The sequence below is a fragment of the Cupressus sempervirens genome, chromosome 3 (genome assembly GCF_028749045.1).
Source record: "Cupressus sempervirens isolate cs-2001-9-10 chromosome 3, ASM2874904v1, whole genome shotgun sequence".
Classification (NCBI taxonomy): Eukaryota; Viridiplantae; Streptophyta; class Pinopsida; order Cupressales; family Cupressaceae; genus Cupressus; species Cupressus sempervirens.
In genome coordinates this window covers 1,022,754,968-1,022,773,484 of record NC_143120.1, presented here as the reverse complement: position 1 = coordinate 1,022,773,484, position 18,517 = coordinate 1,022,754,968, and positions in this window count along the sequence as shown.

Genomic DNA, 18,517 nt, shown 5'->3' with positions numbered 1-18,517 from the left:
TAAGAAACCCTTATCATTACATCAAATTTTGGTTTAAAAAAAGTCGTCAGCTACATGCTTGAAGTCAAAAACACATAAGAACATGCAAAAAACACATTTTTGGGATTTTTTAAAGATGACCATATAAGGTTGGTATCGAAAGATATAGTAGGAATTATAAAGGTATTAATTCTTTTCATTTAGTATCAGGATGGGTGGGAAAAAAGTTGGAATAGATTTTGAAATTCTTTGAGGCATTTCAGAACTACATATTTTTCAGATTGCCACTTTTTGGCACACCATGATCCTGCACATACCCTAGTGTTAACAAATATATGGTATGTTAACCAAGTTATATTGTGTTTACTAAGCTCATTGTGTTAACATATTAATCTAGCATTAATTGAGTCATGTAGTGTCAAGCAAGTGATCCAGTAGCTATTGAGTTTCTTAGTGTTCACCGAGTTACATTGTGTTGACCTTGTTCAAGCTTTTTGGAAGTGATCAGTATGGACTAAGCCTCAAGTTCAATTGAGTGCCAAAGATTATCAAATGTTGATAGTGTTTTCTGAGTATTAGAACATCATCAAGTTTGTCGTTAGAACCTGAGTGATAGCAGTTGGGTCGACTTTGTGAATTATGATGAAAATGGTATTGCAATTGACTCTTGTAAGTTATGATTTGGATTGGTATATATGTGATACATTGTATCATATCCATGTGTGTATGTGAAGAATATATGATGAGTAGGAGTGAGAATTAAATAAGGCTACAAGCAGTATAAAGGACACCAGAGATGTATCTATCACAGTTAGGTGAACATTACATTACAAGCAATCTCAACTAGAAAATTAGAGTTGTAGATCAGAGATTAGCCACTGGTTCATTCTAATAGGTGCATTAATCCAATCCTCTAATAGGGTAGACTTAGCAGTCTTTGCTAAATCTCTTAACCAAGTGCATATTTCATTGTATGTTTGTAAATCTTTTAACAATGTGGACTACACAGTCCTTATTACTCCTAATAGGGATGATCACTAGAAGTGGTCAATTGTAAGCCTTAACAAGTTAACTTTATACTACAATACTAAAGCTTGTGGGTATCATCCTCGTCCTAGTTTTACTTTCTAATTGAAAGGATTTTGGGTTACCATAACTTGTGTCAAATTGTTGTGAATGTTTAAATTCTTTGATTCTTTCATGCATACAATTATATTAGAATATAATATGACGGATTAGTTGGTGAAGTAAGATAAAGTTTCATTGCCTCCTGATTCACCCCTGCCCTCTTAGTGATATATTTCTAATATATTTAGGCAGTTAGGCCAATGGTGGCATGGGTAAAACCTCTTGGATATGAGGTGAACATTGATGATACAATAGACATGATTAAGGCTATTGTAAATGAATTAGTGGATCCTAAGGAACCATACCTTGGTACCTATGAAGAATATAAAGCTATTATTTCTTAGAAAATCAAGCTTCCTCAAGCCCTAAAGAGAGGAAGAAAGAAGGTTGAAAATATTCTTAAAGAAAGCAAGAAATCTAGTTCCTCTCTTCTACTAATAGAAGGAAATGGTGATGAAATAGAAGAAGAAGAAGATGTAGAGGAACATGCAAAAGAAGAATATTCTCTTAAGAAAAAGGGGAAGGTTACAATTGCAAGGGCTACAAGGTCCTCTCTTGCAGCATTCATAAGAATACCTAAAATATTTAGAAAGAAGCTCAAATTGTAGGATGAAGATGAAGAAGAATGAACAAAAGCTAACCCCTAAGTTTAATTCATTCCTAATTTTATCAAAAGATATTGAATCCATTGTGAAATCAAACACAACTATGTGGAAAAATGTATATGGATTGCATAAGCCTACTGAGGATGTTGTACAAATAGATCATGAAATAGATTTTGAGAAAGAGGATGAGGAGAACAACGTTGAGGAGATAGATAATATAGAAAAAGATGATGAAGAGGATGAGGACGATCAAGCAACAAGTGGAGATCTTCCTGAAATTCAAAGCATTCAAGACACATATCCTAGGAAGATTGCACCAGAGGTACTAGCCTCCCTCCCTAACTCTTTGAGAAAAGCCTTAGTGTTATCTAGCTCAGAGAAGGCTGCTATTGAGTTGATTGGGGTAAACATAGTTACACCAAGCACCCAATTAATTGCTAGAGAAATTATATGAAGTGTAATGATGAGTATTATTTCCACTACTTCATCTACTGAGCAACAAGCTCCACTCCTCATAGTAGTAGGCCATACTAAGTCATATCAAGGTACTATAAGCACTTGTGCTTTAGCTACTATTTCTCCATTGAGTAATACTATTTCTACACCTAGTGGTTCAAAAATATGTGCAATGATAGTTGAGGTTAATCTTCTTCTAAGCATAGAGGATTTGATCAAGGGAAAGGGAATTATTCCTTCTATTGTTCAAAAAGAAAATGACAAAGAGGTAGAAGCCTCTAATGATGAAATTTATCTAGAGGAAGACATAGTTATACTAGATTGGGATCTCTCCAATCTAAATCTTTATCAAATGGACACCCTTAGTGAGTTGTGGAAGAAAAGGGCAAGACAATAGAGGTTGAGAGCTTAAAAGAAAAAGAGAAAGAACTTAAAGGCATATTTGTTGATTCACTAAATATAGAGTTTGATGGAAAGCAACCAATTTTGGATCAACTTGTTGATGCAGTTCACAAGTTTAATGAAGAAGTGAGTGGATAGGAAAAACTATTGCAGAGGGTAGAAAGGAAATTTGAGAACAAATTTTTGGAGAAAGTGGCATAGAAAATTACCATTGATCAAGTGGAATTATCCACTATTCTATCTACTTCTAAAAATTATGTAAATAATGTTGTTTCTTTATTTGTTTAGTTAAGTGATAATGCAAGTTTCAGCAAATAAATAAAGGTTAAGTTGTCATAGATAGACACTGATTTGAAGGAAATCACATACCAATTCTCACTCAACCCTAGCACTAGATCTAGACATTTTTTGAAAATCGAGTATCTAACAAACCTACAAATAGAGTTGTTGAGGGAAGAAGCTAGGATAAGGGCTATACTTACAAATATACAGGGTGTGATAATTCCCAACATGGATGCAATGCAAAAACATATTGCTCATTCCTAGACATTGATCCATGAAAAAAATTCTCAATAGTTGATCATATGATGGAAATATTAGCTAAGGTGCAGATAGCTTTGCATGCTTCCAATGTTTTGCAAGAGAATTAGGACAAAACTTGGTCCATATTTTTTAGGGTACATAGTGATATCCTTTCACATTTTGGTGTTACCTTGTAATTATGCATTTTTGGCATTTGTGTCAAAATCAAGGGGGAAATGTATATTATAAGGAATAAAATCAAGCATAAATGTATACATACATCTGAGGGATTACATGTACAACAAAGCTTAAAAACTATTTTAAAGAAAAAAGAGAGTCATTATTTATCAATTTATCAGCACAATAGTCAAAACCAAGTTGTGGATTAATACAGGGGTTTTGACTTATATTTTGACTAATTATATTTTTGGTATGATAAATGTTTTTGTCACAAATGCCAAAGAGGGAGATTTTTGACATTATGGTCAAATCATTTGTCAGTTAGTGACTAAATATGTGATCAATTTGATTACATTTCTACTGAGCTCCACATGCAAAAATTAATTTCTACCAAGATTTAGATGAAGAATGCAATGTAAGTAGAGCTTCATAGAGTCTATCGAGCTCCACAAATAGAAAGAAGTGCAAGACAAGCTTCATAGACTCTATTGAGCTCATCAATGTAAACCATGCAAAAAATAATGTTAATCGAGCTTTGTAGTGTTAACCAATCTTATCAATGTCTATTGAGCTAGACATGATAACCAAGTACAAGGAAGGTAGTGTTGACTAAGTTATAGTGTCAACTAAGTTACTTAATGTCTACCGAGTTATTTAGTGTTCACCAAGTTATAAGTGATAATCAAGTTTATGCTACTTTTGAGTGACCAATGTGAACCATGCACCTGTGTCAATCAAGTGCTAGATCTTTCCAAGTTGATAGTGTTGTCAAGTGTCAGAACATCACCTAAGTGGTCTTTAGAACCCAAGTTTTAGTAGTGAGCTAACTTGGTGAAGATTATTGAATTTGATGTTATAGGCTTATAGCTAGATCTAGAAGGTAATGGATTGTATTGGTATATATGTAATGTATTTTGTGTGATCCAAATATGAGAAATTAAAAAAAAAAGAAGTGTGAATTAGAAGAAGGCTACAAGTAGTATAAGGAAAAGTAGTCTTATCTATCACAACAAGGTGGTCAGTTTATATCAAAGGAATCTCATTCAGTAAACCTAGTTGTAAATCAAATATTAGCCATTGATTCATCTTAATAGATTCATCTATCAAATACTTTACCAAGGTGGACTTAATAGTCCTATGCATAATCTCCTAACTATGTGCATACTTAATTGTATTGTGTAAATCCTTTCACAAGATGGACCTAACAGTCCTTATTGCTCCTAATAGGGAAGATCACTATAAGTGATCAATCATAAGCCTTAATAGGACAACTTTATATTGTAGTTATAAAGATGGTGGGTATCATCTCCACCCCAATTTTACTTTCTATTTGGAAGGTTTCTAGATTACCAAATATTCTGTCAAGTGTTATGAATGTTTTATTGCTCTCAGGGTAAAAGTAGAAAATTGTGTTACCTTTCGGGCTAACTTATCAGAATAATTGAATTTGAGTGTTTCTATCTATAAATAAATTTTGTTTAAACATATGATCTAGATTAATTCATTCTAGCTAAGATATATACTGTCTCACACTTTTCCAAATGGAAATGTTTATTAAAGGCATGTTTTATACTAGTTTGTTTCCAATTACTAAATAAATAAAATTATTTTAGAAAATTGATATTTCAATAATTCTTACTATTTTTATGATATTTTTTTATTACCATATAAACACAATTTTATAGAGCTCAAAGTCAATAATATTCTCATGTAGAGTTTATAGTATTTTAATTTGACATAGTATATTGTAATTAAAAAATTCTACAAGCACATATTTTAACACTTGAAATGATGTTGATTTTGAGAAGGAGAAAAATAACAAATAATATAAAAAAAAATTAAAATTACATGAAGTTCTAGAGGGGAGAGTCCTCTTTCAGAATGGATAATTTTTCTTCTAGTTAGAATAGATATTTTTTTGAAAAATGTGGTGGGAGATGAAAACTATCGATTTCAAGTGAGTTCAAATTAGAATCATTATAAAAGAGAAAATATAGGTGTAAAGCCAAGTTTTATTGTTGATTTTTATAGATATATATGTTATCTATAACATAGTCTGAGATCAAAGGGAAATAAGTTTATTTTCATATTGTTTTGTGGTGGGAACTAGTCCCCTAATTTTCAGCATTTTTCAGAAAATAAAATTTTATCTATTAAAATTAGGAGAATATATCAATTCTCATTCAAAATAATTATTAAAAATTGTAATAATAAACTTCATCCATTTCTACACATTTAATTAGTTTACTTTATTTTATATTCTAAATACTAATACTAGTTTTATGTCATTGAAGGTGAATAGTTAGACTTTTGTTAGCCTTTTCCTTTACCAAAGGTGGCATAGTCTTTCATTCATGCAATTAGATCAGATTATATTGTGAAGGTTTAATTGGTGATTTAAAGTATAAGTTTTATTGGTTCTTGATTCACACCCACCCAACACCCCCCCCCCCCCCCCCCCAACCCTAGTCACCTAGCCTATACTACATTTCCAACACAAGTAACATGTGGTTATTTGCTTCTATGAGGTTTCTATGGTTTCAAGACTTTCACTTCCTTGGAGATATCTTCTTTAATCATGTGTAGACCTATATTTGTTCCCATGGATGTTAGTTTACTTAATTCCATGGTTTCTGATTTCTCCTTTGGGGCAAGACCTATATCTATAATAAATATGATTGTCAAGATGACTTGTGATCTTAATGGCTATATATTTGTTATCTAGGATTAGAGTAGGTCAAAATGAATTAAGTAGAAGAAAGATAAAATTATTTTTTCTTTTTAAGTCCAAGATTCTAAGCTCACTATGTGTAACTTAGTTTCTTATAGCTGTAACCAACTAGACGTTATGCTTGGTGCACTGTAAGGAGATTGTCTCATCACACTTGCATTAAAATTAATATAATTTTTTGTTCCTCCATATTTGTATTGGCTTCCATGTTTATACTCTTGCAATGTGGTTAATTAATTCTTCCCTTGAACCATTTTCCATTCCTTGTGTCATCTTGTAAAGAAGAAAGATCAAAACCTTGAAACATTTGCTAAGATCATATATAATCACTAGGAATTAGAACACTATCTCCTTACAAAAGCCAACAAGAGTCATTTTTCTCTCTCATTCCATGTTTCAAGTGCTCACAAATTTTCAAGAAAAGGACAAGCACCCATACAATAAGTTTTGAGGTTGTAAACATCTATTTACCTTATTACTCAATGTAACACATGACAACATATTTTACCTTTGTATCTCTACCTATATTTGCATCATCTTACCTTGTGAAGAAGAGAGACTAGTATATTTTTCAATCTATATTACTAAAAGTGCATCTTTCCATCTTGCTAATTGATAGTGAATTCATTATAGTGCTAAACAAGAAGCAAGGATTTGAACATAATTTCATTCCATAACAATCAAATTATTAACAATCTTTAACAATATTTAAGCATGCATATAAATTAGGGTCCTAATAAGGATACCACCATAATAAATAATATTTGCATAATAATTACTTGAAATGGAGCTAATAAAAAGTGTCTTATGAAAGATATTGACCTTGTTAGGAATCTATTACATTTGTATAGTGTATCTATCCTTGTTAAAGGACTAGGGATTTTTATAATCCTTAACCCTATTAGGATTTTCTAATATAGTTAAAAAATTAGAAATTGATCCTACTACTCATACTTCCATATATAATAATATATACTTTGTACAAAAGGAATAGATACAAAAACCTTTCTCATGGTGCTAATATCTTCAATATTTGATTTGTATGGTAGCTATCTTCACAAAACTTTGTATGTATTTTCTCTACTTTTCTATAACATAATGTTTGCATCATAGAATAATTATAATACAATGAAATATTCATCACACAACTTTGCATACAAAACTCATTTGTTTGTATCCAACTATAAATTGTCTAGTCAGCCTTCAACCCTCTTGAATGCTTCCCAAAACATAACATCACTTCATGTTTTGTTAGGGTTAACATCTAACATGTCATCTCATAATAGTTAAGTAATTTTATTATTTAACCAAAATAATTCCTTAACACAATTAATCATTCTCTCAACTCTTTCATATTCTCCCTAAACAAGCTTGTAACTTATAAATCATTGAAATTTTTGTTCATACAAGCCATAATGAATTTTTCTCCTAAATATAAAATATGCATACCATGTACTACATTTTTTCAAGTGTGCATGTGCTAACATATTTTCAATGAAGTGTACTAACCAAAAATGTCTCTCTACAAGCAGTTAATCTTCATAGCACTTGGACAATTTTCTAAGTTTTTACACCAAAAATATGTCTTCATGTCTTGAGCCTTGATATAGGTTATGTGTTTCCATAAATGAAAATACTGATGTACATCCATACTATCCACTTAGCCAAATTTCCAACATTGATACATATAAAATAGATTTATAATAGGGATACCACCTCAATTAGTCATGTTTGCAAGATAATTTCTCGAAACAAAACTAAAAAATTCACATGTCTATGGTATAAAGAAACATGTGAAGATTATTTCCATTTAAGATAACTCCCAATGGAGTTTTTCTAAGAATTAAGCATTATATGGAGTGTAAGAAATTTATCTTCATAATTAAAATGACAAATATGAGTGTTCCTAAAACCACCTCTCCAAATATTCACCATATCCTACATATTATAGTATAGAAGCATTCCCATTAACAAAAGATAATGACAAGGATCCATCCCTTGAAAATCCAAATCAAATTTATACTACACTTCAAAAATATCAATGGCATTATACCAATTGAGAAAACCAACGTGTTTAACTATCATCATAAGTGTATCCAATAATTCACTCTCAATGAGAATTCTAATTTCCATAGTAAGGGAGGCCACCTATCTCCAATATCTCATACCTTCTATAGCAAGGCCAAGCCTAGAAAGCTTGTTAGAAACCATATTACCTTCTTTGTGTTGTGCTCAATCATTATGTTCTCCAACCTATTAAGTGTAGGCTATACATCTTTAAGAACACTAATCATAGATTAGTCCACAATCAACCTACAATTAACATTATCAACCATAATTATAACCACTTTTTTTCTTACAAGGATGTAAGATCTTCCTTTTCCTCATGTCTATAACCATCTTAAGGCCCTAATAGAGAACCAAGATCTCCATTGTATGGTTAGAGTTGGAACCAAATTTTCAAGAAAAGACCAAATTAAAATTCCCTTTGCCATCACGAACAACACTACCACTAGAATCCACATCGTCTCTTATCCCCCATTTAAATTGAGTTTAACATATTCAAGGGGAATTTTTATTAACCCTAGAAAGAAGTTAGAGTCATCAAAAATATAATAAGTATTAAAAATCACCCAAAAAGCCACCACTTGGTAATACTTTTGGGAGGGAGGGTTGGAGGGCTTCTTCTAGTAGGAAACAAAGATATTCTCCCATAGAAGATTAACAACCATGAGATAAACCACCTTTGTAGGGTTCTCTATGCCTATAAAGATCAAGTTATTCCTTTCTTTCCAAACACTCTAGTACATGTGTCAAGGGGGATTCATTTTCCATAATAACTAGCTAGGAAAATGGGCAGAGGGGAAAAACTAGGTTAACTCAATATTTTGAATATCCCACCAAACACACATAAGAGTTGGAACTTATTAAGGATAATAGCACAATTGTCTAAGCCAAAGGGATAAGAGACAAAGAGGTGATAAATTCCCTCCTCCACCTTCTTGTATAGAAAACATATGTTAGGGATGTACAATCCCCTTCTACTCAAGTTATCAAGAATTAGAAATTTTTTGTGTATATTATCCCACTCAAAAATAATAATCTTAGGAATAAGTTGTGGTATCCAAACATATTTACAAGAGAAGGAGATCACCTCTGAGTTGACCAAAATGAGGTAGAATGAAAAGGAAAAAATTCCCTTGACTAACATTGATCTAAAATGAATCTATCATGAGTCAAAGTGGAAAAAATTCTAATATCTTTGACTGCATTTTAGAGTTCCTTAACCAATTTTCTGAGGAGTTGACAATGATATCACAAAAAAAGGATTCAATTGGCATATAGGGGAGATAGTCCCTTAAAATAGTAATTCAATATAATGAAATTTGGTTAATCATTTATAAAACCAAGTTTCTTCATCGCTTATAATTGAAGCTCCCAACATACGACTTCAAACACTTGACCTATATCTAGTTTCACTATTATACCTCTAACTATATTCTGATAAATATAGTTGGTCATATTATTCACAACTATTGTACCATTAATGATTTCTCTCCCTAAAAAAAATAAATTTATTTATTTAATATTATCCTCTCAATAGTCTACTTGTATATATTGTTGGAAAGTTTTGGGAAAGGTGAAGTGATGGGGGTGTGAATCAGTGGCTTCAAAAACATTTAACCCTTAGCTAATCTTTTATCCTTTTCATTGTCGAACTTGGTTTGCATGCATAATCATTAGAACATTTTCTAAATTGAGAGTAAATAAATTTAATGAACATCTCAATAAAACATCACATAATCCCTTAAGGCACATAGAACAAATATATTATCTCATTAAAACCCTTGGTTAGAGGGAAAATATATAGTGATAATGGTATCCACAAATCCTTTACTACTATAACATAGAGGTTTCTTAGTTAGAGAATACAATGATGTCACTTATGGTGACTTATCCTATTAGGAGTCATACATTAAGAATTGGTAAAGTTCATGATGTCAAAGCATTTTACAACACTCATTAAGTATGCACTTTGTTAGGATATTTCGCAATGAAAAGGCTTGTTAAGGCCTATCCTAATTAAGAAATTTAGGAAATAAAATGAAAATTAAGCATTATTGTAAAAGTACTCTATAATAATGCATATAAATCATACTTATTCAGATCCTTTATGCTATGAATTCTTGCATCATCTTCTTCTGATTGATTTCACCCAATTAATTCTCTAACTCTTCTTAGTATCTTTGCTATGTTATGTCTTAGCTAGATATTCAAACTATCATCCTCTTAACAACTTCAAAGTTATTCTTGGTCTATCCTTGTATAGAAATCTTATAGCTTACTCAATATGTGACCTAATTAGGATTTTAGATCCTTTTGGAATGCTGAAAAACTAGATCAGTGATCCTCATTCATTCTCCCTTACTAATATTCATTTCTTTATTAATTTCATTGATATATACATTTCCTTTGGATCCATAGAACTATGCATTATATTTAATACATCTTACATAATCTTATCCTCAATCTTTGTAAACCATTTCCTAGTTTGGTATGATTAAACACATAAAGTTGTGTGTATTTAAAAACTATGATGCACATTATTTCCAACTTGGTACACACTAACTAATCTTCTCAATTAAATATGGTGTCATTGGGTAAAATATTTTCTCAATCATAACACTTGCTCCATTATCATATAATGCTTCATGAACTTTATGCTTGGTTTTTTGGTGTTTTGAAACAATATGGTTTCAAATTACCCCAATGAGAAAAAATTACATCTAGGGGCAGCTACTTCCCATCCTTGACATACCCTTTCAGACACCGGGCTAGCTATAAGGCTAGACCCTTCTTCCACTTTAGGCTCTACAAAACCTAGGTGGGTGTACTTCTGATTCACTTATACGGTACCAATACAATTAAACATATGATTTGAACCTATCAACAATAGATGAAACCCTTATTTCTCCTATTGAATCATGCAATAACATAGATCTATAATAGCTAAATGCAAGACAATGCAATTCATAAGCTGAGTGAGGGCATTCTATTCTAGCTCTTCAAACATAAAATATAAAGATGGTTTGAAATAGATTTGATTTTATGTGAGTCGAGAAAGTAGATAAAAATCAAGTATAGACAACAAGCCAATGATCTTGTAGCTGATTAGTGCCTCATCCATTGGGAAAATTCACAAATCTCTCTCATGCATTTTGGATATCTAAAACACATATGCTATGCTAAGACTCTAGATCTATCCATTTACTTTGTAAATTGAATATCAATGTTCAATCTAAATCTCATTCTTACTTGATATCATCCTCAATAAACTTGCAACCCTATTGATTTCCCTAAAGCATTTACATAACTCATTGAATTATAAGCAACAATGAAATAACATGCATCCTTAAGGGACTACAACTATGATCTAGACTATTTGTTCAAAGATCATAAAGCATTGCAAATCACTGATACAGAAGACAATATTTAAAATGAAACTCAACATTCCTATTCTTTCTATTGATTTCCTTGGAATAATACATAAAAATTCATGAAATTGACTCACAAGATACCTAATAAACTAGATTGTACAATAAACATATGCTATCATACAAGAAAGAAAATGGTGGGAATGAGAAACTGATGGGATAGGAAGGGGGTATCATAGCCAAAGCATAGCTTCATGGTCTAGAACCAACACATCCCAAATACTTTCCATTCAGATTTCATCAATTCCATAAACCATTTCTACTTCAATTTCCAACTCTAAAACCTTTCCAACATTTTCCAACCCTAAATGAAAGAGAGAAAGATACATATATAGGATGAAAAGAATTCAATCCCAACCTAGAGATATTTTCATTCTATTTCATTCCACAAAAGATCTGATTCTTCAATCATGACTCCAACTTCAATCCTAAAATTTAGCCCAACTAGAAAAACAAATATTCATCATAACTAAAAACTAGAGCCAAATTATACCAGAATGGTATAATATTCTCAAAATTAACCCAATAGACCTTTTACCATGCATTTTTACCATGTCTATAACTGCATTTTCAATTTTTTCCAATCTCACTGTGAAGGCCCAAAGTTTACATTTCTGCCCATAACTTGAACTAGTAATTTCTTGTGTGAAAACAAACTATAGAATTAGAAAAATCATCTTCTCCCAATTTCGATGATATATAATATGCCTATATTCACTTATCGGGAACTCCCAAGATTTTTTTTGAAGAATTAGCTCCTGATATAGCTTTGAAATTGCACTTGGCCAAATATTTAACCTTTTCAAAAGTTAAAACTATAGCTTTAATGAAAATTTTTAAAAATCTGACCATGTACGTGATTTCAAGAGAAAAACATAAAAAATTAATTTTATGAATTTTGATTTTTCCACCATTTTCCCTTTAGGTCAAACCTAGTTGACTGACCCTACCATATGTTGAGTCTTGATTGGTTGACTATTGCTTTGTCATTTCAGCACTGCCACCTATGTGATGCATGACATCATCTCATTAGCTACCTACTTTGTAACATCATCATGCCATGTCATCGGTTGCTATGTTACTATCCCAGTCAGCATTTTGCCACATCATCATGACATAATGACCTTGTGACACATGTCATTCTCTACCACATCAGAACCTCGGGAAGCATGCCACATTTGAAGCCTCCACCACATGTCAATTTTTTATTTTTCCACCTCAACTTGACACATCACCACCATAGCAATTGGTTGCCACATCACCGCACCACCTCCATCCAAGCCACAATCTCACCAATTTTTGAGTTTTCTAGGAGGCCAGCATGTTGTTTGCTAGAAAACCTCCCATTTTTTGGTGGCAACATAGCAACCACTGAAATCTAGCAACTTTTTCCAACAAGCCCCTCTATGCATACTTGGTCAAAATTTTATTTTCCATGCCATCTAGCTAGCTACGATAGACCTCACTATATAAGCAATTTCCCTCTAAAAGGCAGTGTCTTTGAGACAACAAACTTATTGTGTGTGATGAGACCAAAATTTACCTTTATTTTATTATGTTTAAGATACTCTTTTGATACTCTATTTATCTTTGTTAAAACATGTGTGGACCTATGTTTACTAAGCCTATGATAAACCTATGGGGTAGAAACTATGCCATCTTTTGCTAATATTATATATAGTATGTAGTATTTCATATAGTTATCAAAATGTGCATTCTTATATTTAAATTTAATTTGATAAATGTTTATTTGCATACATGTTTGTTTTATAACTAACCTATTAATGAAGACTAAAAGATGATTGGAGAAATTCAAAAACTAAGCATCAACAACATTTAAGGAGAAGAGAACACAAAGGAGAAACCATGATGGAGGAAGTTGTAATGGTTCCAGAAGACATGATAGTGAGGAAGGAGGAACTATGAAGACTTATTACCTTCTCTAAATTTACTCTATGGAAAGTGGATGTTCAAACTTTATTATTCCTACCTTAAGCTATTATTCCTTCTTCCCACCTTCAGTTGTTATCTTCCTATTTTCTCTCTTGCAGATTTTAAGCTATGTCATTTATTTTTATGTTATGGAATAAATGGTGATTTCCTATATATATAGGAATCGACGCAAGTGTGTTAAGTTTTAGAACCAATTAGAAGAAATAGTTTAAGAGAACAAACTATTAACTTTTATAGTTGTGTTTTTACTAGTTCTATGTTATGTAATCAATTTTTGAAATCTAATGAAATAGATTTTGAATTCTATATTGGCTTAGTAGTTTAGAGAAGCTGATCAAGGGGGCCCACTTGGAAGGTGGATTAGATTAGGATAGAATAGATTTATTTCCAAACATTCTTAGTTTCATAATTAGAAGTTGTGAGTTCCTTACTATAGCATCGCACTTTGTGAATGTTCTTGCAACATATGTAAGAATAGTTTTAGTGGATGAGCCAAGTTGGAATATTTGTTATCTTTTTATTGTATTTCCAGTATTCATAGAGTTAAGTGTGTTAGTTTCCTACAATGATAGTGTAAGTTCTTTTCTTTGCATTTTTACTTTCCTACAACATAAGCTTAGTAACTCATGAAGAGACCTCTCGTACACATACTGTGCTGAGCATTTCAAGTATATCTCCCTAGGTTGATATGATTAAATACACCTCATAGTGGGAGAAATAGTCGTTAGTTTGAATATATTATTCCTAAGCAAGTCCTAGTGCATGAATATGATACACCTATTGTGAGGTAGGTCATTTTTGGTGCCATTGTCAGGGATGGTGTCAAGCTAGGAGCACTTTTGAGTCATAGTTCCTAGAAAAAGTTTTTTTAGAAATCTCTAGTTTGAAGTTTCTTTCACCAGTGTGAAAAGTTTAATTGCATGCATTGAAGAGGAAGACAATGAGATGAATATGGCAGATTTCTTCCACAAGGATCTATTAATTTGAATGAAGAAGTTGAATTACCTTTTGAAGATGAAAGCCCTATTTTTCCTACAATATCATCATCAAGAACTGGACCAGTAGATATATTCGATCTTCAACCTTTCACTGAAGCATTGGCTAGTTTTTTTGACAACATAGCTCTAGATCCACCAGTTGTTAATCATCTAGTGCCAATGTTCCTTTTTAGTATCAACCTCATAATCTGATGCCTCCAATCATGGCACAACCTACTTTTCCATTTCCTCTTCCAAGTCTTATAACCAATGCTAATCTTAAGAACATACCTCCCACTGCTCTTCCAAAGTTCTATGGCCTTGCAACTGAAGACCCTAATACTTTCTTGTTTGAATTTGATATCCTTTGTCATATTTTTTACTACAAAATTGATGCCCATAAGCTTAAATTTTTTCTAGAAACATTGAAAGAATCAACTCTATGATGGTTCATGGGCTTAGGAGCCAATGCAATAGGAAGTTGGGATGAAATGCAAGCTCTATTTATGGATAAATATAAAGAATATTGCAAAGCATATAGTTTAAGAGGGGATGACATATTTATAATATCATAGAAGGAGGAAGAAAAATTGGAAGATTATGTTTTGTGTTTCTTATACACACTTCAAAAGAACCCTCAGCATACATTATCTAAAGATTCACAAAAGCTAGTCTTTTTGAGAGGTGTGAATGATGATAGTCTAGAAGCATTGGACCTTATGGCTAGTGGTGACATATATCAAGCTTCCTAGGATGATCTCAAGAAGATCTATTAGAAATATTCAAGGTCAACCATGAAGAAAGGCTAAGGACCTCTTTTCACAGTCACTAAAGGAATCACTCAAGGCATTTCGAAGCTTGAGATATCTAACCTATTGTCAAATTTCAAACAAGATATCATCAACAATGTTGTTACACATCTGGATACAATGACTACAAGGAAGAAACAAGTAGAACCTAAATTACAACTAGTTTAGTACTATCCTCATTGTCAGAAGCAAAAGAAGGATTGCCAATATAAATTGGTCGCAAGCATAGAGAACTAGCATCTTCCAACTAACTACATCAAGATAGATGGAGATGATGAGAAAGTATTCTTTGTTTCTCAATGCTGACCATGGGCCCAATGTCAAGGTATGCCTTAGGACCCCCTGCAAAGTTCAAATTCATATGATAATCAATGGAAAAACTGTAATTTCCAAGGTCCTCCACAAAATCAATCCAATTGGAACAATGCTGGGAAAAATAACCCACAACAATCCCAATGGTCTCAGAATTCCCAACCACCCTAGCCTAATCAATAGAGTAACCAATGGCCACAAAACCAACAAAACCAATAGAACTACTTGCAAAACCAGCAAAACCAATGGCAACCACCCCAAGGAAATTGGCAATCTACAAACCAATGGAAGGGATCTCAATAATGGCCTAACCAAAATACTAGTGCTCCATAATTACCCCTTCTAGTTCAACAACCGACTTTAATGCCACCACCTACAAATCCTAGACCTCAAAAGTAAACACAATTACCAGCACAACCATAGCCAAATCTGAATAGCCAACAACCATAGCAACCCATGTATAGTGTTGATGCTCAACAGTATCCTACTTACACCCTAAATGTTGTTGATATACATCTGAGATCTAGTACAACTTTACCAGTGCCTAAACCACCTCTTATAACTAAAATACTAGATTCTCCTATAGCATCAGAACCTTCGGTTGCTGAACCTATTGACTCACCTAATGTCACCATGTCAACCCCAACTCAACGAATAGTAGAACCTCCTTTTCCAAAAAAAATGATACAAAAGAAACCTGAACAAACTAAGGAACAACCTTTTGACATTGTTGATCAACTAAAAAATATACATGTCCAAATACCATTATTTCAAGCTATTAAGGACATTTAAGTCTATGGAAAAGCTATTAGGGAAGCCTGCTTGAAGAAACCTAGAAAGAAGAAGAAGGACCCCACCATAGTCCATGTTGTGGGACAATTGGCTGACATCATGCTAGGGAAATTGATTACATCAAAATATTCTGATCCACAAAGTCCAGTAGTGAATGTCAATATAAATGGTCAGTTTATTAAAAATGCTTTAATAGACATCGAAGCTGCTATAAATGTGATGACTAAGGATACTATGAAGAAGTTGAAAATAGAAGGACTAAGGGCTACACCAACAATTCTACAACTTGTAGATAGTTCTACTATCACCCCTAATGGGATGATAGAAAACATAGTTGTAACCTTAGATTCTCTAGAGTATCCTATAGACCTCATGAATTTTTCCCCTAAAGTTAATCTATCTAGTTATCCTGTCATATTAGGTAGAACATGGTTAGCCACAGTCGATGCAAATATAATTTGCAGATTAGGGAATATGACCATATCAAATGGCCAAGCAACAAAGCAATTTGATTTATATCCTCCAACCCAACCATTACCAGATTTGAGTACATTTGTTTGGCCAGATTTAGGAGATGAAGAAGAAGAGTTAAATTCTATAGTACAACTTATGACGTTTCATAGATAGTCTTTTCTAAAATTGCAAGAGGAAGATTTAGTACTTCAAAGTATCCTCACTAACACCTGTGTGGTAGAAAAAGATGTATCTAAAAGTTTTGTATTAGAATTGTACTTTGTTCAAAGAACCTGAAATTCTTTATTCACTCCTACCTTGTGAATTAGAATCAAGTCTAATTTATGAAGCTGCTATGATAGACTCCATTACTAATATTGAATTGACTAAAGGTCATAAACTTCATGTTAACCCCAAATTAACACCCACATAGATGGAACACTTGAAAGGATTTCTTCAAAGGCATGAAAAGGCCTTTACATGGGATTATAGTGATATGGAAGGGTTGAGTCCTACACTATTCACTCATAGGATATACATTAATGAAGGTTGTCTAACACTCCATCAACCCCAGAGAAGGATAAATTCAAGCCTTAGGGAAATAGTTAAAAATAAATTATAGAAATTGCTTGATGTTGGTTTCATTAATCCTATATCTAATAGTAAATGGGTATCACCTCTAGTCATAGTGCCTAAGAAAGGAGGAAAATGGGGAATCTATGTAGATTATAGAGAATTGAACAAGGCTACTAAAAAGGATCACTTTCCTTTACCATTCGTAGACCAAGTTTTGGACACACAAGCTGGAAAGAAGTATTTCTCTTTTCTAGATGGGTATAGTGGTTATAACCAAATTAGTATTACTCCTAAAGATCAAGATAAAACCACATTTACATGTCCATGGGGTACTTTTGCATATTTTATTTTACCATTTGGTCTATACAATGCTCCTACAACATTTCAATGAGTAGTTATTAGTATCTTTGCTGATATATCACATGATTGTATGGAAATCTACATGGATGACTTCACAACATTTGGAGTCACTTTTAAAGAAGCAATGGTGAATCTTGAAAAGGTTTTGGTAAGATGTCAAGAACATAATTTGGCACTTAACAGTGAAAAGTGTTTCATGCTTATGCAAGAGGGTTTGGTACTTGGTCATTTCATATCCATTGCAAGAATACAAGTTGACCTAGCTAAGATAGAGGTAATTCAAACATTGCCCATACCTACAAAATCAAAATATGTAATATCCTTTCTAGATCATGTTGGATATTATAGATGTTTCATAAAAAATTTCAGCAAAATAGCTAGTCCTTTATATAAGTTACTCACAAAAGAATCTGAATTTAGTTGGACATCCAAATTTGATGAAACCTTCCTCAAGCTTAAGAAACTTCTAACCATGGCCCTAGTTTTACAAGGCCCTGATTGGAATTTACCTTTTCACATATATATAGATGCCTTTGGTTATGCCATCGGTGCAGTCTTAGCACAACAATCCCAAAATCTTGAAAATGCAATCTATTATATGAGTAAGAGCCTTCATAGCCTAGAGATGAACTACACTGTAACTAAAAAATAATTGCTAGTAGTAGTTTATGCCCTGAAAAAATTTTGGCATTCCATAAATAGCTATTCCATATTTTTTCATATTGATCATGCAACAATTAAATATCTCGTGAAAAAACCTGCTATAATAGGTAAGTTAGCAAGATGG